The 21,740-nt window shown below is 44.8% G+C and overlaps 1 protein-coding gene across 2 annotated transcripts in view; it reads right to left on the bottom strand.

Annotated features, from left to right (window-relative positions):
* The window catches only part of LOC118149171 (uncharacterized), a 300,718-nt gene that overhangs the window by 202,586 nt on the left and 76,392 nt on the right, over positions 1-21,740 (bottom strand). For both annotated transcript variants that reach the window (XR_013528662.1, XM_078354318.1), the window contains exon 3: positions 13,681-13,916. The gene's annotated coding sequence lies outside the window, so the exon portion shown is untranslated. The remainder of the gene's footprint in view (positions 1-13,680; positions 13,917-21,740) is intronic.

Below are 21,740 nucleotides of genomic sequence, written 5' to 3'. Positions count from 1 at the left end.
TTCGCCATGTTGTCTTGGCCAGCTGACACCATCTTGTTAGTTACGTCATCTACGAATGGGGTTGGTTATATAGCCTCGTATGGTAGTCACGGGGATTGGGTGAGATAACCTACATTTGTGGTTTCCAAACATACCCAGGCTGCCAGGGGAGGTGACAAGCTGAAAGGAGCTAGGCAGGGAGAAGGGCACCTCCCTTCCCTGACCCCCACCTGCCACTCCATCACGTTACTTCAAATACATCTGCTTTGCATTATTAGTCTTCTTTGTGAGACTTTATTTGCAGAGAATGTTCTATAGTAGAATAATTTTATTATAGCCAGATGCCTATTGAATCTGCTAACTCCAAATCCAGGTCTCTCCCCTCTGTACAACTTGCTGGGTCCCTTAAACCCTCTTCCCAGTGAATTATCCTAACTACTAACCAGAGTGAGGGTCTTTTTTTTTTTTTTTGAAACAGAGTTTCACTCTTGTTTCCCAGGCTGGAGTGCCATGGCGCGATCTTGGCTCACTGTAGCATCTGCCTCCCGGGTTCAAGAGATTCTTCTGTCTCAGCGTCATGAGTAGCTGAGATTACAGGCATGTACCACCCGAGCCCAGCTAATTTTGTATTTTTAGTAGAGACAGGGTTTTCCCATGTTGGCCAGGCTGGTCTCAAACTCCCAACCTCAGGTGATCCACCTGCCTTGGCCTCCCAAAGTGCTGGGATTACAGGCATGAACTATCACAGCTGGTCGTGAGGGTCTTTAATGACCTGGGAAGAGTAAAACTAATATATTATGATAAATTCATTCACACATTCATCAAATATGGATTTTACCTGGAGCTGTTCTAAGTACTAAAGATTGTAGCCATGCAGCCGGGTGCAGTGGCTCATGCCTACAATCCCATCACTTTCAGAGGCCAAGGCAGGAGGATTACTTGAGCACAAGAGTTCGAGGCTACAGTGAGCTATGACTGCACCATTGCACTCCACACCTAGTGACAGAGCAAGACCCTGTCTTTAAAAAATAAAATAGATAGATAAAGTGGTGATCATAAATTATGGGGAAAACAGATGGTCAACATACTAATAAATATATAACATGTCAAGTGCCATGAAGAAACAAGGTGAGGTCAAACGAGTAGATGATTGACAGTGTTATTTAGCAGGTGGTTAGGGAAAAAACTTTGCTGATGAAATGGTATTTGAACACACATAAGGGAAAGAAGGGTTGAACCATGCAGACATCTGGTGGAAGAACATTCCAACAGAAGGAGGGCAGAGAGGGAGAAGAGAGGAGATGCATGGGCAAGACCTCGTAAGACCTTGCTAGTGCAGATTTCGTTCAAATGCACTTTTTGTTTCTTCTATGAGGCCAATGAGATGAGGAAGGACTAGAGGGTTTGGAACAAAGGAAGTACATGATCTCCTTTGCATTTTAGATGGATCATTCTGAATGCTGTGGGGAGACCAGAATCCAAGGAGTCAAGGTTGTATATAAGAAACCATTCAGGAGGTGAGGATAGAAACAGAAGTAGAGAAGGAGGGGAGGAGGTGGTGAGCAGGGCACAGATTCAGGAGGAACTCAGAGATCAGAGCTGGCAGCATTGTGGATGGGTTGAATTTGATGTAAGAGAGAAGAGTCTAGGGTGGCTCTCTAGAGTTCTGGGCTAGACAACTGGTAGAATGGGGCTACTGAGATAAGAAGATGGGAGGTGTTAATTTGGGGGAATTTTAGCAGGAAAAGAAGAATCAAGAATTTTGTTTTGGTACCTTTAAATGTGAGATACCCCTTTGACTTGGACGAAGAGATAACCAGACAGTTGGAAATGCAAGCCTGGGGTTAGGGAAAAGTGAGTTAGACCTCAACCCATAGGTTTGTCTTTGTCTATTTTGTGTTGCTATAAAGGAATATCGGAGGCTTGGTAATTTATAAAGAAAAGAGGTTTATTTGGCTTATGGTTCTGCAGACTGTACAAGAAGCATGGCACCGGCTGGCATGGTAACTCACCGCTGTCATCCCAGCACTTTAGGAGGCTGAGGCAGGCAGGTCACCTGAGGTCAGGAGTTCGAGACCAGCCTGGTCAACATGGTGAAACCCCATGTCTATTAAAAAATATCAGAATTAGCTGGGCGTGGTGGTACACACCTGCAGTCCCAGCTACTTGGGAGGCTGAGGCAGGAGGATTACTTGAACCCAGGAGGTGGAGGTTGCAGTGAGCCAAGAGTGTGCCACTGTACTCCAGCCTGGGCAACAGAGTAAGACTCTGTCTCAAAAACAAACAAAAAAAGAAGCATGGTGCCAACATCTACTTGGCTTCTGGTGAGGCCTTTTGTACTGTATCAATATATAGCTGAGAAGGTCAAAGGGGAAGACACACCAAACCCAAGGAGGGTCCTAGTTTTAAAACAGCACACACTCTCAGGAATGAATCCATTCCCCCAAGAACCAACCCAGTCTCGCCAGAGCAAGAACTCGTGCACTATGGAGAGAACAGCACAAACCATTCATGAAGGATTTGCCCCCATGAGCCAAACACTTCCCTCTAGGCTTCACTTCCCAATACCGCCAACTGCGGAATGCAATTTCAACATGAGATTTGGTGGAGACACACAATCTGAATCCAAACCATAGCATGGCTTCCCTTGCATGAAGGCTTCTGAGTACAGCCAGCCTGGGGAAGCCTCTAGAAATGGGGACAAATGGAGACGAGGTCTGTTAACATCATTTATCAAGGACCACTTTTTTTTTTTGAGATGGATTCTCACTCTGCCACTCAGGCTTGAATGCAGTGGCATAATCTCAGCTCACTGCAACCTCCCCCTCCTGGGTTCAAGTGATTCTCACACGTCAGCCGTTCCCATAGCTGGGACTACAGGCGTGTACCACCACACCCAGCTAAGTTTTGTATTTTTAGTAGAGGTGGAGGTTCCCCATGTTGGCCAGGCTGGTCTGGAACTCCTGATCTCAAGTGATCCACCCCCCTGGCCTCCCAAAGTGCTGAGATTATAGGCATAAGCCACCGTACCTGGCCTCAAGGACCACTTTGGACGTATAATCTTTAACTTACTGTATCTGCTACCATGGTAAAAGAATGAAAGTTACCCCAAATAAGTAATTTAAATATTTTACTGTGCTCTTTTATAATACCACGAAAACTCAAAGGGAAATGAGAAAAACAATTGTGTTTCCAAGGCACAGAAAAATATATCAAAAAGTAGAGATTGGGAAGAATATGACTTCAATGGAATATCTCCAATCTACTCTAAAATTAGGGTTCAAAACGGAGTTGTAGGTTCAAATATGTCAATTTGATTTCATTAAATAGTTTAATTACAAAACAATACTTGGCTGATAGAAAAAGTCTTCTTCCGGTTGCATTTAAATAGAAATAGAAAAGCTCAAAGTATTGAATAGAAAGAATATCTGTGATTGGAGAAAACAAGGAACTTCATTAAGTGGTAAAGAAGACAGGCTGAAGAAGCAAAGGATAAATGCAACGATACCAAAATTAAGCAGTAATGGGCTGTATTCAGCCCCTAGTTCTCAGTATCTCTTAGCCGCCCTGAAGCAGCCTTTCCCAATTATTAATTAAAATATCTTTAAAAACACAGAAAAATAATAAAACCCATAACTCCATAGAAAACCAGGACCAACAGTCAATCTATCTCTAGATAGAATTGGGAGATTTTCCCCTCAGGGCCAATGGAACGAATAGCTCAGGTGGGCTGAAAGTGGACAAATACGATTCTCCAGTACTTTGTCTCCAGTTCAAAGTATGTATCACCAGAAACTCGAGCAGTAGCCCATCTCCTGCAAAAATGTGCCTTTTTAAAGACCATCAGAGTGCAATTTCCCTTCCCCCAAACTCCACCTACGTTTTGTATTTAGTAGAAATGGAGTTTCCCCATGTTGGCCGAGCTGGTCTCAAACTCCTGGCCTCGAGTAATCCACCCCCCTCAGCCTCCCAAAATGCTGGGATTACAGATGTGAGCCACTGCGCCCCGCGAAAATCAGGGGCTCTTTTTTCAACATTCAGTTGGAACCTGCCATTCTTAAAACATAACAAACCCAAGTAGATGGCCTGGACTGGTAGGAGTCCGGGGGTAGGATGCACCTTGAAAGGTGAAACCCTAAGGAAGGGTTATTATTTCATTCATTTTTTTATGAGTGATGAGTAAAGATGACCTTTTGTGTGCTCTATTCTGGAAGCTGTGGGTAAGGTTTCGCTTCCTACACTTGTTAGAACCTCAGGCTTTGGGAGTGAAAGGCATAATCTCTGTAGCAGAACCTCCCTAGAGTAAACTCACCACATATTGAGAAACAGTATTTTTTTTTTGAGATGGAAAATTGTCCTTTATTAGTAGGTTAATATAGCTTGATTTTTCTGATACTCTGATAATCTAATCACAAGCTATTAGATTATGATTTGCCTTATTAATAACCAACAATTCACATTGCTGATACATTGGATGTCACTGGGGAAAATAGGAACAGCTAAAGTTTATTAGATCAAAGCAGAATAAAGTTTATTAGATCAAGGGTCCCCAAACCCTGGGCCAAGGGCTGGTACCAGTCTGTGCCGTTAGGAAATAGGTTACACAGCAGGAAGTGAGCAGTAGCACACTGAGCATCACCGTCTCAGCTCCACCTCCTGCCAGATCAATGATAGCATTTGATTCTCATAGGAGCATTGATAGGGGACGGGGGACAGAGAAGTGCTGGGTAGAGAGGGGTGGGGTCCCTGGTGGGGGCTCCACCCTCGGTCCTGTGCCCACTGATCTAGCTGAGGACAGGCATTCCTGTTTTACTGCCCGAATGTTGCATTTTCAAAGACCACTCTGGCCCACCACACTCCCACATCCTGTGCCTATAAAAACCCTGAGAGCCCAGCAGGCACACACACAAGCAGCTGGACACTAAGAGGAATACACTGGCAGAAAAATATACCAACAGATTCTGGCAGGCCATCAATGATGGAACAATGTGGACACCAAGGGGAATCTGGCAGACGGAAGTCAGTTGGAGGAGAGCAGCCCAACTCCAGGGGAAAACCACCTTCCCACTCCATCCCCCTTCTAGCTCCACATCCATCTGCTGAGAGCTACTTCCACCGCTCAATAAAGCCTTTTACTCATCACTTGTGATGCAATTTTTCTAGTACACTAGGGCAAGAACCCGAGATACAGAAAGCCTTCTGTCCTTGTGATAAGGCAGAGGGTTTAATTGAGCTGATTAAGACAAAGCCGCCTGTGGATGGCTAAGCTCAAAGAGCACATGGTAACACATGCCCACTGGGGCTTCCGGAGCTATAAACACTCACCCTAGACTTGCCCATCTGCATGCTCCCCCTAGGGGTTTGAGCAGCAGGGCACTGAAGAAGTGAGCCACATCCACACTGCACACACTGCAATGGAGATAAGGGAAAACATTTCCCGTTTCAGTGTGAACCATATTGTCAACAGTACAAAGTTCCTCTTCAGTTTCTCTTCTTGTTAAAGAATAATAATAAATGCTAGAAATAAAGTTTCTTTTAAAGACGAACTTACTTCAAAGCCTTCTTGTTTTTGCTAGTTACTCTTTGTTAAGTCCTATTCTATGTAGCCGTTAGATGTAAAGGAATAAGTACATTCTATGTCCTTGTGCTTAACCAAAATATTTATGCTATTACTGTTCTAAGTCCTGTAGCAAGAACTTCTTCTTCCTTCCTTATTTAAACTTCCTCTTTTCCTTTTGTTCTCCATTGCTTTTACCTATTTAGGAAAGTTTTAAGTTGTTAGCCAATCAGATTCAGTTTAGATTGTGAGGTCTCCAACCAACAGAGATCAAACACAACAATAAAGACCCAGTGCGTAAGGAATAAATATGCCTGCCTTTCCTTTATTCAGTGTGCCTTTATAGCAAGATTGCCAACAGACAGCACGCTTTCTGCAGAAAGTAAAATTGCCTTGCTGAGAAAACTTTTTGTCTGAATGCCATTTTTTTCCTTTCAGTACCTAGGAACCAACATTCTGTCTCTAACACCTTTTGTAAACTGTGTACGAGGGATCTACATTGTATGCTCCTTATGAGAATCTAATGCCTGATGATCTGAGGTGGAAGAGTTTCATCCCACTACATCCCCCCACCCCCAGTGCCCACCCCCACCCCCCATCTGTGGAAAAATTGCCTTCTATGAAACCAGCCCCTGGTGCCAAAAAGGTTGGGGACCGCTGCACTAGATCCTATGGAGATAACTCTGTGACTCTGACCTTATTATGGATATGCACTGAAGAGCTAATAAGCTAATGGCATTCCTCCAAAATCAGAGAATCATTAAAAGCCATTTAAAAACCATTAGGATCAGTACCTCTTTGGGTCTGGACATACACATACAGGTCTTCCTCTTGTTCAAGATAACTCCCTGCACTATCAATACCTCTCCATCACACTGGTTAAAGGATATAATAATTGAGCAATACTTCATCCTGTTCAAAGTGTTCTCACATCCATCATGTCATCAGAGCCTCACAGCAACTCTGAAAGGAAATAGATCAGGTGTCTGCCTGTGCCCATGCTGGAGAAGTCAGTGCAGAAAGAAAGAGATTATGGTGGCCTCCCAAGACAGGCAGAGAAAAGGATGATAGATTTGTGTCTCTCATCATAAACCTTTGCTCCCTTTCCAGCCACTATGAAACCTCAGGACACAGTGCCCAAATCTAACACCTGAGTCATGGAAACCTTAGTCTACAAGCACACCCAGGACTTCCTCACAAGGAACTAGCTGAGAAACTGTTCAAATGACAGTTTGCAAAGATCCTTAAAAACAAATCAACAAGGCCAGATGTGGCGGCTTACACCTGTAATCCCAGCACTTTCGGAGACCTAGGTGGGCAGATCACTTGAGGTCAGGAGTTCCAGACCAGCCTGGCCAACATGGTGAAATGCCATCTCTACTAAAAATACAGAAAAATTAGCCAGGTGTGGTGGCACACACCTGTAATCCCAGCTACTCAGGAGGCTGAGGCAGAAGAATTGCTTGAACCCGGGAGGTGGAGGTTGCAGTGAGCCAAGATGATGCGACAAGAGCGAGACTCCGTCTCAAACAAAAAACAAAAACAAATCAGTGAAAACACGGTTGATCTCAGGTACTTTGGGGAACGGAGGTATACAAGGGGTATAGAAGTGTGGTTCTAGATTGTTGAGTTGCATTTCTTGAGCTAAATGTTGGCACGTGAATGTGCTCCAATTGTGACCGTTCATTGAGCTGTGTCCTTATAATGTATGCACATTTCTGTGTCAAGGTTATGCTTCCATAAAAGTAGAGGGTTTTTAAAGGCACAGATACCTTGCTAATTCCATGCCTGCCTTTGCCTCTCTTTTTGTCTCTCGGTTTTTGCATTCTTCTCGCCCCTCCCAGGGTGAATCACCCTACTTGTTAAAATTGTACTACAGCAAATGTTAGTAAATTATGTGCCTTGTGGTGGTGATTAAGTCAAATCAAACACATTTGTCACTGAGGAGATGGCCTCCAGCTGTTTATCTAGCAAATATAATTGAATACTAATGGGATAAACACTGGAAGTTGCCAGTTTTATTTTTACTATAGGTGCGGGCTAAAATATGAGAGAGCGAATTTCTCTGAGTTTAAAAAATAAACAGAATCTTTAAAATACACCATAGTTCTTCCAAATAATTTAACACAGGTGATTTCAAATCAGTTCCTCTCACTCCATCTGTAAAGAAACACAGAGGATGCCCTTATTTACATAGTACAACTGGGACTTTAAGCCCAAACTTACTATGTTCACTACTTATATATGAACTTATCCCTGCATTTCACATTGCATTTGCTCCACTTGCACTTTCCAAAAATACTTATTATATTGCTTCCCTTTGAGCCACACCTGCTGCCAAATAGAAGTTTTAAAGATTTCAACAAAAATGACCTGGGCACCCCTGTAATCCCAGTGCTTTTGGAGGCTGAGGCTGGAGGCTCACTTGAGGCCAGGAGTTTGAGACCAGCCTGGGCAGCATAGTGAGATTCCATCTCTACCAAAAAAGATTTGTTTTAATTAACTGAGCCACCTTGCACCTGTAGTCCTAGTTACTCAGAAAGCTAAAGTAGAAGAATCACTTGAGCCCAGGAGTTCAAGGTTACGGTGAGCTATGATTAAGCCAATGCACTCCAGCCTAGTTGACAGAATAAGACCCTGTCTCAAAAAAAATTATTTATATTGGACAAAAGTGATAAATGAGCTTTGAAAATACTTAAGCAACTCAAAAAGTGGATTTATGATTTAGAAGACAATGATATTGCAAATAGAAGTGAAATGTTTGCGTAAAATTTAACAAATCTTAAAAATGTCTGGTGACATTCTGTAATGCCTCTGAAATATCCTCCATGCTCTCCAGATTGAATGACAAACTTGGGTCCCATTCTGAGGATGCCTGCCGTCCGAGAGAGGTGAAATGCAGCAAACACAGATCCAATAAAGACACCAAGGCGTGGCCAGGCGCAGTAGCTCACACCTGTAATCTCAGCACTTTGGGAGGCCGAGGCAGGCAGATCACGAGGTCAGGAGATCGAGACCATCCTGGCTAACAGGGTGAAACACCGTCTCTACTAAAAATACAAAAATTTAGCCGGGTGTGGTGGCACATGCCTGTAGGCCCAGCTACTCGGGAGGCTGAGGCAGGAGAATCACTTGAACCTGGGAGATGGAGGTTGCAGTGAGCTGAGATGGTGCCACTGAACTCCAGCCTCGGTGACAAAGCAAGATTTGGGCTCAAAAAAATTAAAAAAGCCACAAAGACATTAGTGCAGTTCATTGTTATCAAGCATCTTTTGACTTTTGGTTTACCTAGTTGCACAGGTGCAAGGTCCAGCTTCCACGATCCCTTCTTTGGACAAAGCCACTAACACAGAGAGAAGTTAGGCAACATGTCCAAGCTCCCAAGACTAAAATCCAGGTTCCCAGGACGGTTGTGACTGTCCATTAAGATAGAAATCACAGTTTCGGCCGGGCACGGTGGTTCACGCCCGTAATCACAGCACTAGCAGGAGGCTGAAACAGGTAAATCACCTGAGGTCAGGAGTTTGAGACCAGCCTGGCCAACAGGGTGAAACCATGTCTCTACTAGAAATACAAAAATTAGCTGGGTGTGGCATCCATACCTGTAATCCCAGCTACTTGGGTGACTGAGGTATGAGAATTACTTGAACCCGAGAGGCAGAGGTTGCAGTGAGCCGAGATTGCGCCACTGCGCTTCAGCCTGGGAGACAGAGCGCCTCAAAAAAAAGAAAGAAAAGAAATCACACAGATGAAGCATTCGTGAATTACAGTGATAGTGTAACAGGAGGCAAAATACGTACTGTGGATGCTGTCGTAGACATGAACTGAATGTGGGGGGCGTCCCTGCCCGAGACCCAGGACCAAACCGATCACCGATGGTAGGAGTAGTTGGAAGGAGGTGCAGTGCAGTAGGCAACAGGTGTCTATGTCGGGGGACAGTCAGTATTTGCAAAGCCTGACACTAGGCTATTATTATCAGAAGTCTTGTAGAAAGGCAGAGCCCTGGATCAGAAAAGCCCACTATGATGCAGGCAATAGGGGCTAACTTCCAGGAGCTACAAGTGTTGTGCACTAGGCTGAGTACTGGGCTCAGAAGACCTTGCAGGGTTCCAAGACCATCCCCAGTCAAAACTCCAACAGATTCCGTTACAGGCATGTATTAAGGTGTTCACTTTTCTTTTGTTTTGAGATGTAGTTTTGTTCTTGTTGTCCAGGCTGGAGTGCAATGGCGCAATCTTGGCTCACTGCAACCTCCATTTCCCCCTACCCGAGTTGAAGCAATTCTCCTACCTCAACCTCCCAAGTAGCTGGGATTACAGGTGGCTGCCATCACGCCCAGCTAATTTTTGTATTTTTAGTAGAGATGGGGTTTCACCATGTTGGCCAGGCTGGTGTCGAACTCCTGACCTCAGGTAATCCACCTGCCTCAGCTTCCCAAAGTGCTGGGATTACAGATGTGAGCCACTGCACTCAGCAAGATGTTCACTTTTCTAACTTATATGTGTGTGGGTATATATATGTGTGTGTGTGTATATATACATGATGGCGCGCGCGCACACACACACACGCAAGGGCCTCTTGACACCCAAGCTCTGGCATGCAGTGACACAATCACAGCTCAGCTCACTGCAGCCTTGACCTTCCAGGCTCAAATGATCCTCCCACCTCAGTCTCCCAAGTAGCTGGGACTACACGTATGTGCCACCACACCTGGCTAATTTTGTACTTTTTGTAGAGACAGTTTCGCCAGGCTGGTCTTGAACTCCTGAGCTCAAGCGATCCTCTGGCCCCGGCCTCCCAAAGTGCTGGGATCACAGCATGAGCCACCACACCCTGTCCTCTTTCCCATACAGTTTTGCATTTAACCAATCACCTCCCACTGCTGAGAAAAGCTTGTCCAAACAAGTCAACACCAGGAAGGGAGACAGAGAGGACACGAGGCATCAGTTCTTTACCCCGCCATCTCTCCCTGATGACTGCTTGCCTCTTTCTGGTTAATGTGAGCCTGTTCATTGAGCCATAATTTTTAGAAAAATTCAATCTCCTTGAATTAGAACCAGAGAGACACATTGTTCATCAATATTTTTTGCTCCATCAAATCAGTCTTACCTTTCCCCTTCAACCATCTTTCCATTCAAAATTCTTTAAAAATACACACAAAGGGGAAAAGGCAAGCCAGCATGCATGCTAATTACATTGTGTTCATTTCTCCTCAAACACAGCCTGCTAACAGAATCATGTTACATGTTCGTTTCACTCTCTGTTCTATTCTGTAATGCACAGTTGTTAGACTCTCGCTTGGCAGGCACAGCAGAACCAAAGGGATTATACACTTCGCATCTGGAAATATTCCACAATCATTATAGACCAAAAATCTGTGCTGGGTTTCTTACCTCCTATGCCAACCAGGTAAAACAAGAAAGAGAGAAGGATACATTTGCTCACCCAGAGAAGCCCCATCAGAGAAACCGACAGGGTAATGGGAATCACATGTTCTCAGAGACGGTGACTTTTTCTGGATGTGAAACCCACATGTGGCAAGTAAGCAAAGAGAAGACTTGGAAAGGCTTAGGTGATAGGCTTTTAATGCTGTCAAGGGAAACATTCCAATCCTCCAATTCGTGAATACTATGCCAACATACTTTTTCCTCCAAAAACTGGAGCACAACTCCAGACCCTTAATGAGGCAGAGTCATCGACTCACCAACCAATACTCAAATTTGGGGAAGTCGGCTGGGCTTACTGGTGTGGCTGTTCTCACCACAGGTCTCACATAGGGCAGGTTTCTGATTCCCACCTCTGCACAGATTTCTGCAATACCAGGAGGTATGGGGCCACTGGAGGATAATGAAACCCACAAAAGTGAAACCATCTCATGGAAAAACCTAGCATTGTTGGTGCTCAGCCTTTGACGTGCATCAGAATGGCTCTGCAAATGTCCAGCTGCAAACCTACCTAGTCGGAATCTCTGAGGATGGAATCCAGGTGTGCCTAACTGTAAATGACAGCAGGCATGAGTTGGCTGTGCCCCCCTCTGAACCGTGTTCAGAACAATGGTTTCTCAAAAAATATTGATATGCAGTTTCATTTAGTTTTACATCTTACTCTACCATCTGTGATAAGGAGTGATTTCTTCTTTGGAGAGGATTTCATCACAGAAATATTCCATGGGAGGACATCTTACTGTAAATTAAAACCGAGTGAAATATGCAAGGGTCATATCTCCATGCTGAATCCATTAGCTCTTATTCCCAGGCCTTTCTCACCTCTTCTCCACCCCAGTTGACTCACAGCCAATATAGAAAGGTCAACAGATTGACCAAACCTAGTGTCCACTTCTCAGGTATTCAAATACATAGAATTTTCCCTATTGAAAAGGAGCCAAGATTGTACAATCCTTTTAAAATATGTGCACGTGGACCCAAGCCAGATGCAAATCATGACCCGGCCCTCTGTTTGGAGAGCTGGCTGTGGTGCAGGGGAAATAGTCCAAGCCCAGGAGGTCAGAGCCCCAAAGCCATTTCTGTTTTCACCACTTAATAGCTTTGGAGCTCTGGGCAAAGAGACCTCCTCCCAAAGCCTCAGCATCTTCAACTTGAAACTGTATGAAACTTATAATAAAAGCATATAACTTTCCATATAAAGAGGGGGTCTTGCTGTGTTGCCCAGACTGGTCTCAAACTCCTGACCTTTAAGTTAATACTCATACACTCATCTCTCCGTATCTTCACCTTCTAATCTGCTCCGTCCTCAGACTAGGAGCCTCACCAGGAGCACTGGAAGAACTTGTGGATGACAAAGAGCTTCACCCTTGGTTGGTGCTGCTTTGCTCTTACCTGTTCCTCGACCCAGTTTCGTGACATTACTTCTGCTCTCTATGGCAAGCCTTGCTGGCTCTGACCGTGGCCACCTCTATTTGATCCCCCTCCTGACAATCCCAGAATGGAACTGGTACAGGAAGGAGAACTAACTCCCTCCAGGCCTTGCTCTGACTTTCAGCCTCAGTTTCCCATCGCCTAGGTGCCTCTGCCTCCACTTCTCAGGAGCAGATTCTGATACCCCTTGTTCCCCCAAAGCGGGATCTACCTGGAGTCTCACCTTTTCATTTGTTTTCTGTTTTAGTCCAGCTCCTAGTCACCGATTCAGCATTCTCATTCTCAACTTGGACTGAAGCCCGAAACTTCAATCCCAACCCAGTCAGTGAATGACTCAGCCTGTTTCCTATGGAGAAGACTTTTCAAAATAGAGTCCTACTCTGTCACTCAGGCTAAAGTTCAGTACAGCGCTCAGGCTAGGTACAATCTTAGCTCACTGCAGCATCCACCTCCTGGGCTCAAGTGAGCCTCCTACCTCAGCCTCCTGAGTAACTGAAACCACAGGCATGCACCACCATGCCCAACTAATTTTTTTTTTTTAAGACACAGGATCTTGCCATGTTGCCCAGGCTGGTCTCCAATTCCTGGCCTCAAGTGATCCTTCTGTCTTGGCCTCTCAAAATGCTGGGATTACAGTCATGATCCACCATACCCAGACCAAGTGAAGCCTTCTTAATGCCAAGAGTCTGCAGGGCTGTCCAGCTAGACATACCCCACCCCCTTCCCAGGTGCTCCATTTCTGTGCACTGCCCACCTGCCAATCCTACTCAAGCAGCAATGAGAGATTGCCTCACTTTTCTTCCATCTGCTGTTGCAGTCCCTGCAAGTAAGCTGACAGCTCCTGACTCTGGCTTACCCCAGGAGGCAGGCTTGGTGCCAAGACCCAACCCCTTCCAGCCTGGCTCACCCTTCCCGTCCCTGATCAGTGAAGTCCCACCCCTTACTCTGAGCCTTGCCCTCACAACCTGTTGTCTCCACCCTACTTTTAAAGAATCCATACCCCACCTTGACTTAGAGTAACACCCCATCTGCTGCCACCCGTATGCCCGGGGCGTTGAACCCTGCCAATCACTCACTCCTTCTTTGAACGGTTTGTTACTCCCTTGTGAGTGTATTCCTTTGCTTTTGTGGCTGTAACAAGTCACCACCAACTTAGTGATTTAAAGGATGCTACTGTATTATCTTTATTCATAAAGAAAGGGTGGTTATGTGAGCCATGAGGAGTGGCTTTGCTAAATACAAAGCTTTGCTTGCCCACTGGCCACTCACCTCCTGCTGTGCGGCCTAGTCCGTAACAGGCCACAGACTGGTACCTTCCTTCCTTCCATCCTTCCTTCTTTTCATCCATCCTTCATTTTTTTCATCCATCCTTCATTCCTTCCATCCTTCCTTCTTTCCTTAGGTGAGGCAACATTTTTCCCATGCATGATTTTCTTTAACTTGCGTAGCAAATAGTTGCTATTCCTGGCTGCATATATCCAAAGGTGTTCCTCTAGATCCAATGGCTGAAAAAGCAAGGTTTAGCCATACTATGAACTTATCCATGAACACAAGAATTGGTCAAGCACCTCCCATGTGCTAGCAAGTAAAAGATGAGACCGGTGCTCTGGGTGAGCATAAATGACACCAGGTTGACCTGTTCATGGCTTTCTTAGGTGATAACACAAATAGGCAAGTATTTCCTCCTGCTGTGCAGTCAGTTCCTAACAGTCAAGGACTGGTACCAGTACCATGTGTGACCCAGGGGTTGGGGACCCCTGAGGGGGGCGGACATCTTTGAGGGCCACTATTCTGCCTGCCACAGAGATGGGGACATTTCTCTCTCCTAGTTCTCCCTTCTTTGCTTTCTGACCACTCTGCCTCATTTCCCTCCATTGACTTTTTATTCTCCTGTGATCTCTCTTTTCCTTTTCCAAGGCAGGGTCTTGCTCTGTTGCCCAGGCTGGAATGCCATGGTACAATTTCAGCTCACTGCAACCTTCACCTCCTGGGTTCAAGCAATTCTCCCACCTCAGCCTCCCAGGGAGCTGGGACTACAGGTATAGGCCACTCTGTCTTGCTAATTTTTGTATTTTTTGGTAGAGATAGGGTCTTGCCATGTTGCCCGGGCTGGTTTCAAGTTCCTGAGCTGAAGCAATCCACCCGCTTTGGCCTCTCAAAGTACTGAGATTACAGGTGTGAGCCACTGCACCCGGCCCCAGTCAGCTTTTAAATGTTGCCCATGACCACCATGATTTCACAGTGGCTCTGTTTCTGCTATAAATCTCCCTATGCACTCCTGCCAATATGGCATAGGTCACACACTGATGAATTCCTGAGTAGCTATCTCCAGCCTAATCCTTCCTCCAAAGCTTCAGACCTATACGTCCAGTGGTCAGACCTCTCTGCCTGGGTAGATGGCAAAACCAGTGTTCCCAGGGGGTGGTGTGCCCCAAAACAAAATTTAAAAAAAGCTAATGTCAGAGCCTCAACAAAGGGACCTCTGGGCATGTTTCTGTCCCTTCTGGGTGCAATGAGCAAAAACAGACAAGTTTGCTCTTGCAGGAGAAATCAACGTGGACAAGCAGAAGGAATAAACGTGTATTACTTTTTTACAAATCTTCCTTTTTTGATATGTAAATAGCTCCATTTTCCCACGTCTTGCTTTCCTAGTGCTTTCTCCATGAGAGAAAAAAAAATTACTTAAATGTAATACAAGGAAGAAAATTACAGAGGATAAGAATGTAAACGGCTATCCCTTACTGAGAACTTATCAGGAATTTTGCAAAGCACAGTAAGTGAAATATTTTATCCCATTTAATCCCCATGAAGAGCCAGTGAAGTAAAGTATTTTTAAAATCAAATGAAGAAAGTGTGGCCTTGGAGGTTAAGTAACTCACCACATTCATAACCACCGTAAAAGAGCCTGAGCCCAGACTTGAACTGAAGTCTCCCTGACAACGATGTCCATCCATCTTGACATAAGACAGAAGGCAAATGTTCAAGAATAAACAGAATGTAAAAGCAAACAGACAAGAGCATCTCTTCTTCCAGAAGGCAACACTCATACTTTCTGGTGTCTTTTAAATTTTTCCTTTTTTTTAGATGGAGTCTTGCTCTGTTATCCAGGCTGGAATGCAGTGGCTCCATCTCGGCTCACTGCCACCTCCGCCTCCCAGGTTCAAGCAATTCTCCTGCCTCAGCCTCTCAAGTAGCTGGGATTACAGGCACGCAGCACCACGCCTGGCCAATTTTTATTTTTTCATATTTTTAGTAGAGACAGAATTTTACCATGTTGGTCAGGCTGCTCTCAAACTCCTGGCCTTGTGATCCGCCCACCTCAGCCTCCCAACATGCTGAGATTACAGGTGTGAGCCACTACGCCCAGCCTAATTGTTCTAATGTTTGGCTCCCACAAACGAATGAGAACATATGAAGTTTGATTTTCTCTGCCTGGTTTATTTCCCTTAAGATAATGACCTCCAGTTCCATTCATGCCACTGCAAATAACAAGATCTCATTCTTTTTTGTAGCCTAATAGTACTCCATTGTGCATATGTACCCCCCACCCCCACTTTTATTTTTTTATTTTTTAAGATGGAGTTTTGCTCTTATCACCCAGGCTGGAGTGCAATGTCACAGTCTTGGCTCACTGCGACCTCCATCTCCTGGGTTCAAGCAATTCTCCTGACTCAGCCTCCCATGCAGTTGGGACTACAGGCACCTGCCACCACGTCCAGCTAATTTTTGTATTTTTTAGTAGAGACGGGATTCACCATGGTGGCCAGGCTGGCCTGAAACTCCTAACCTCAGGTGATCCGCCTGCCTCAGACAAGTGCTGGGATCACAGGCGTGAGCCCCCACACTCAGCCCCATTTTCTTTATTCATTCATCTGTTGATGGACACTTGGGCTGCTTCCAAATCTTGGCCTTCATGAACTGTGTTACAAAAAGCATGGAGTGCAGATATCTCTTCCACACACTGATTTCCTCGCATTTAGGGTAGATATCCAGCAGTAAGGTTGCTGGGTCCGACGGTAGCTCTATTTTAATTTTTTCAGGAATCTCCGTATCATTCTCCATAGTGTCTGTACTAGTTTACACTTGCTCTTATTTTGCTTCTTTTTCCACAATTACTCCAGGATTCTGCAGCCTAGAGAGAAGAATCTCTGGCTCCCTGTTCACTCACACACTTGCCATCATTCCCTGGCTCTGGAGTCAGATTACCCAGCCTGGGGGCTCCAATGATGAAAGTGTCTGAAGGACAGATTGCCTGGGAACTGCCAGCCAGTCACCACCAGCCCCACCGTGCCCCTGGATCATTTCCTCCCGTTGGTGGAAATTGTGGCCGGCTATTGATTCTAGAAGATTCCAAGGCAAAAGGAACAAATACAGTCCAGAATTCATGCAACAGGGGAGAACTGCCATAGCTCCCGCACTCCTTCGAGGGCAACAGGCAGTGTACGGAGATACGCTGGTCTCCTCGGGTTTGCTCCTGGGTCCCAGGGCATGGTCATCACCTAGAAGCCCAGGGTTCCTCCTCATTTAGGGGCTTATCCTAGAGGATGCAGTCTGAGCTTTCCACCAGTGGGACAATGGTATTTCCCAGACAGAGCCCTGCAAAGCACAATGAAGGCAGGTAGTTCCATCCATAACCCCCCAGCAGGGAACAGATGAGCAGGTTCCAACCTCCCCTGCCCCACCTCTCTCTGCCCCTCCCCTCCCTTTCTTCCTACCCATTACTTTTGTCAACTGAAAAAAAAAATCACAGTTCATAAATGTAGAAAATACTTTCCTTTTTTCTTTTTAAGATAGTCTCACTCTGTCACCCTGGCTGGAGTGAAGTGGTATGATCATAGCTCACTGCAGCCCCAAAATTCTGGGTTCAAGCAATCCTCCCACCTCAGCCTCCTGAGTAGATGGGACTACAGGTACATGCTACCACATCTGGATATTTTTTTTAATAGAGACAAGATATTGTTATGTTGCCCAGGCTGGTCTCAAACTCCTGGGCTCAAGCAATCCTCCTGCCTCAGCCTCCTAGCACTGAGATGAGATTACAGGCATGAAGACTCTATTTCTGGTAAAGGGTTACAGCCTGCAAGGTGGCCAACCAGCAGTCTGGGAAGCACAGCCTCCAGCCAAGACCAGAAAGAGGTACACTGAAGGAGGAAGGGCTGGGGCAAGACCTTTGTGCTGAACAGTTTGGCTAAACATATATATTCAACAGATTACAGGAGGAGCTATGCATATTCATGAAGGTGGTCCTGACGCACGTATATTGAACAAACCACATGTAACATAATGACTCACTTTGGGGTAGAAACATAAAATTTTAATGTATGACAGTTAGGCCAAGTATGTGAAAAGGTCTTTTAAGGACACAAAAGCACTCAGTGTGCAGCCTCTGCAAACTGGCCAGAACCAGTCCATGGTCAGTGGCCTGCTTATCAGGAGAAAGTTACTGAAATCAGGCATTTGTCCAATCAAAGCTGAAGTTATAACTGGTGGAACAGGGGTTCAGTTAGTTAGCGTCTGTGAGCTGGATGCGTTGCAATTGTTTAAATATTGCTTATCTTTAGGGCAGTGATTGTTCAGCTGCTAGAGAAAAAGAAAAATCTTGTGGCAGTGAGAACATAATTTATTCTTCCAGTGTAGGGGTATGTGACTTAATCCTCGCCTGACATGACCTGTGATCTTGTTTACAATTTGGTATCTTATTGCCACAAAGAGTCTGTTCTGCTAGTCTCGTGGTCTCTATTTTATTTTATTTTATTTTTTTAAGATGGAGTTTCGCTCTTGTTGCCCAGGCTGGAGTGTAATGGGGTGATCTCGGCTCACCACAACCTCCACCTCCCAGGTTCAAGCAATTCTCCTGCCTCAATTGCCCCAGTAGCTGGGATAACAGGCATGCGCCACTACGCCCAGCTAAATTTTTTTGTATTTTTAGTAGAGACGGGATTTCTTTATGTTGATCAGGCTGGTCTAGAACTCCTGACCTCAGGTGATCCACCCGCCTCGGCCTCCCAAAGTGCTGGGATTACATGTGTGAGCTACCTTGCCCAGCTGGTCTTTATTTTAACATTAATGCCAGTCACTTGTTGTGTCTCAACTGCAAAAGAACAGGGGTATTAAGAGGCAAGCCTGATCTCCTGTCATAGCTGAAAATTCAGTTTTTAAAATATGTCTGCAGTCCCCATGGCAAAGAAGAGGTCCGTTCAGTTAACACTGAGCAGGAATATAGGAATTTTTTAGTTTACATTTTCATTTTGTTTTGTTTTGTTTTTGAGATAGAGTCTGCTGTGTCGCCCAGGCTGAAGTGCAGTGGTGTGATCTTGGCCCACTATAACCTTCACCTCTCGTTCAGGTGATTCTCATGCCTCAGGCTCCGGAGCAGCTGGGATTACAGGTGTGTGCCACCACGCCCAGCTAATTTTAACAGAGATGGGGTTTCACCATGTTGGTCAGGCTAGTCTCAAACTCTTGACCTCAAGTGATCTGCCTGCCTTGGCCTCTCAATGTGCTGGAATCACAGACGTCTGCCACCACACCTGGCCAGTTTACACTTTCTTTTCACAAATGTTAAATTAGATGTTTCACTACTATTTGGGCTGCTATAACAAAATGCCGTAAACTGGGTGGCTTATAAATAACAGAAATTTGTTTCATGCATTTCTAGTTCTGGAGGCCAGAAGTCCAAGTTCAAGGTGCTGGCAGATTCAGTGCCTGTCAAGGCCTGATTCATCATAGACGGCTGTCTTTTCACCCGAACTTCAAAAGGCAGAAGCAACTTTGGGGGTTTTTAATGAGGGCACTAACTTCATTCTTGAAGTCTCCACCCTAAGGACCTAATCACCTCCCAAAGGCCTCACTTCTAATACTATCACCTTGGCTGTTAGTATTTCAGCGTATGGTTGGGGAGGAGACATAAATATTCAGTCCATTGCCATTCTGTGTCAAAGTCATTTCTAGGAAAAGAAAGAATGAAAGACAGAGACAGAAAGAAAAAATGGAGAAAAGAAGGAAGCAAAGAGAAAAGGAACTCCCCTACACTCTGCTTTGGATAACATTTTGTTCATTTGCTTATTAATTTAAAATTAATTTAGCACATGGGCGGATTGTGGTGGCTCATGCCTGTAATCCCAGCACTTTGGAAGGCCAAGGCGGGTGGATCACTTGGGGTCAGGAGTTCGAGACCAGCCTGGCCAACATGGTGAAACCCCATCTCTATTAAAAATACAAAAAAATTTAACCAGGCATGGTGGCGTGAGCCTGTAATCCCACTACTCAGGAAGCTGAAGCAGGAGAATTGCTTGAACCCAGGAGGTAGAGTTGCAGTGAGCTGACATCGCACCACTGCACTCCAGCCTGGGCGACAGAGCAAACTCCATCTCAAAATAACAACAACAAAAAAAAGCAAAATAACTGAAATCAATGTAGCATATGTATTCATTAAGCATACATTCATTCATAGAGTTTTCAGATTAAATTTCCATATGATTAACTGCTCTCAAACTTAAATTCCTTCATACATTGTATACTATGTTTACAAATATTTACCTTCAAACTTCAAGTACCTAGAGGAAGATTTACAAATCTAACAGGAAATGTCACTAGGCCCTTGAACGGTTCATAAATTCAATCATTCAAAGCTTTAAATATAATAATTCAGAATCTTAAACATTTGATACAGTTTATAAACACCCTTGTTCTCTTAAATTTTTTATATTAAAATCACAAGTATGATTGCTTTTATAAATTGACAAATAATAACTATATATATTTACAGGGTACAATGTTTTGATGTCTTGATAGATGTGTACATTGTGAAATGATTAGATCAAGCCAATTAACATATCACCCCACACACTTAACACTTTTTGTGGTGACAACATTTGAAATCTACTCTTTCTGCTCTTTTGAAATCTACAATACATTATTATTAACTATAGTCCCCATACTGTGCAGCAGATCTCCGAAATGTATACAATCACATTTTTAAATTATTCCACCGCCCACTGAAGTCTCTGAGTGCCTTGTAACCTGCAATGCATTATCACAACGGTCCCCAAGCTTTTTGGCACCAGCGCTGGTTTCCTGGAAGACAATTCTTCTGTGGACCAAGGAGAGCGGGGCTGGTTTCCAGATGATTCAAGAACATTACATTATTGTGCACTTTATTTCTATTATTCTGACATTGTAATATGTAAAAAAATCATTCTACAACTCACCATCATGCAGAATCAGTGGGAGCCCTGAGCTTGCTTTCGAGCAACTAGATGGTCCCATCTGGGGGTGATGGGAGACAGGGACAGAGCATCAGGCATTAGGTTCTCATAAGGAGGGTGCAACCCAGATCCCGCACATGCGTAGTTCACAGTAGGGTTCGCACACCTATGAGAATCTAATGGCACTGCTGACCTGACAGGAGGTGGAACTTAGGCAGTAATTCAAGCGATGGGAAGTGGCTGTAAATACAGATGAAGCTTTGCTCACTCACCTGCTGCTCACCTCCTGCTGTGCAGCCTGGTTCCTAACTTGGTTCCTTCCTTCCCTTCTTTCCCTTTCCATTTTTTCTTCCTTCCACCCTTCCTTCCTTTCATCCATCCTTCCTTCCATTCTTCCTTCATCTATCCTTTCTTCCCCATCCTTCCTTTTATCCATTCTTTTTTCCTTTCATCTATCCTTCCTTCCTTTCATTCATCCTCCCTCCATCCTTCCTTCCTTTCATCCATTCTTCCTTCCTTTCTTTCTTCCATCCTTCCATCCTTCCTTCTTTCCTTAGGTGAGGCAACATTTTTTGCGTGCATGATTTCTTTAACTTGCGTCATGGCTGCTATTCCTGGCTGCATTATCCAAAGGTGTTCCTCCAGATCCAAGCCAGGTTTAACCGCACTACAAACTTATCCATGAATGCAGGAATCAGTCAAGCACCTCGTGTATGCTAGTGAGGAAAAGATGAGACCAGTGCTCTAGATGAGAGTGAAGGTCACCATGTTGATCTGCTCATGGCCTTCATAGGTGATGACATAAACAGGCAAGAAGTTCTGCTTCATGTCAGATCCATGGCCCTTCCGGCCCATGTTTCAGCTCTGAAAGTGGCACCAAGGAACATTTGAGGACGAACTGGGGGTAAACACAAATGCTACCTTTAAATTCCTAAATAACCTGGTGCCACCAGGCTGTTGCACCCGGCACACAGTAGGTATTCACTAAAAAAATGTCAGGCATGAAAGACAGAGGTCAGGCATGGAGAGACTACTGTGTGGGTTTGCTCATTTTTTTTTTTTTTTTTTTGAGACAGGGTCTTGCTCTGTCACCGAGGCTGGAGCGTAGTGGTGCCATCTTGG

This window comes from Callithrix jacchus, chromosome 2, assembly GCF_049354715.1.
Source record: "Callithrix jacchus isolate 240 chromosome 2, calJac240_pri, whole genome shotgun sequence".
Classification (NCBI taxonomy): Eukaryota; Metazoa; Chordata; class Mammalia; order Primates; family Cebidae; genus Callithrix; species Callithrix jacchus.
The sequence above is the reverse complement of the archived record's forward strand: the minus strand, read 5'-3'. Positions and strand labels throughout refer to the sequence as shown.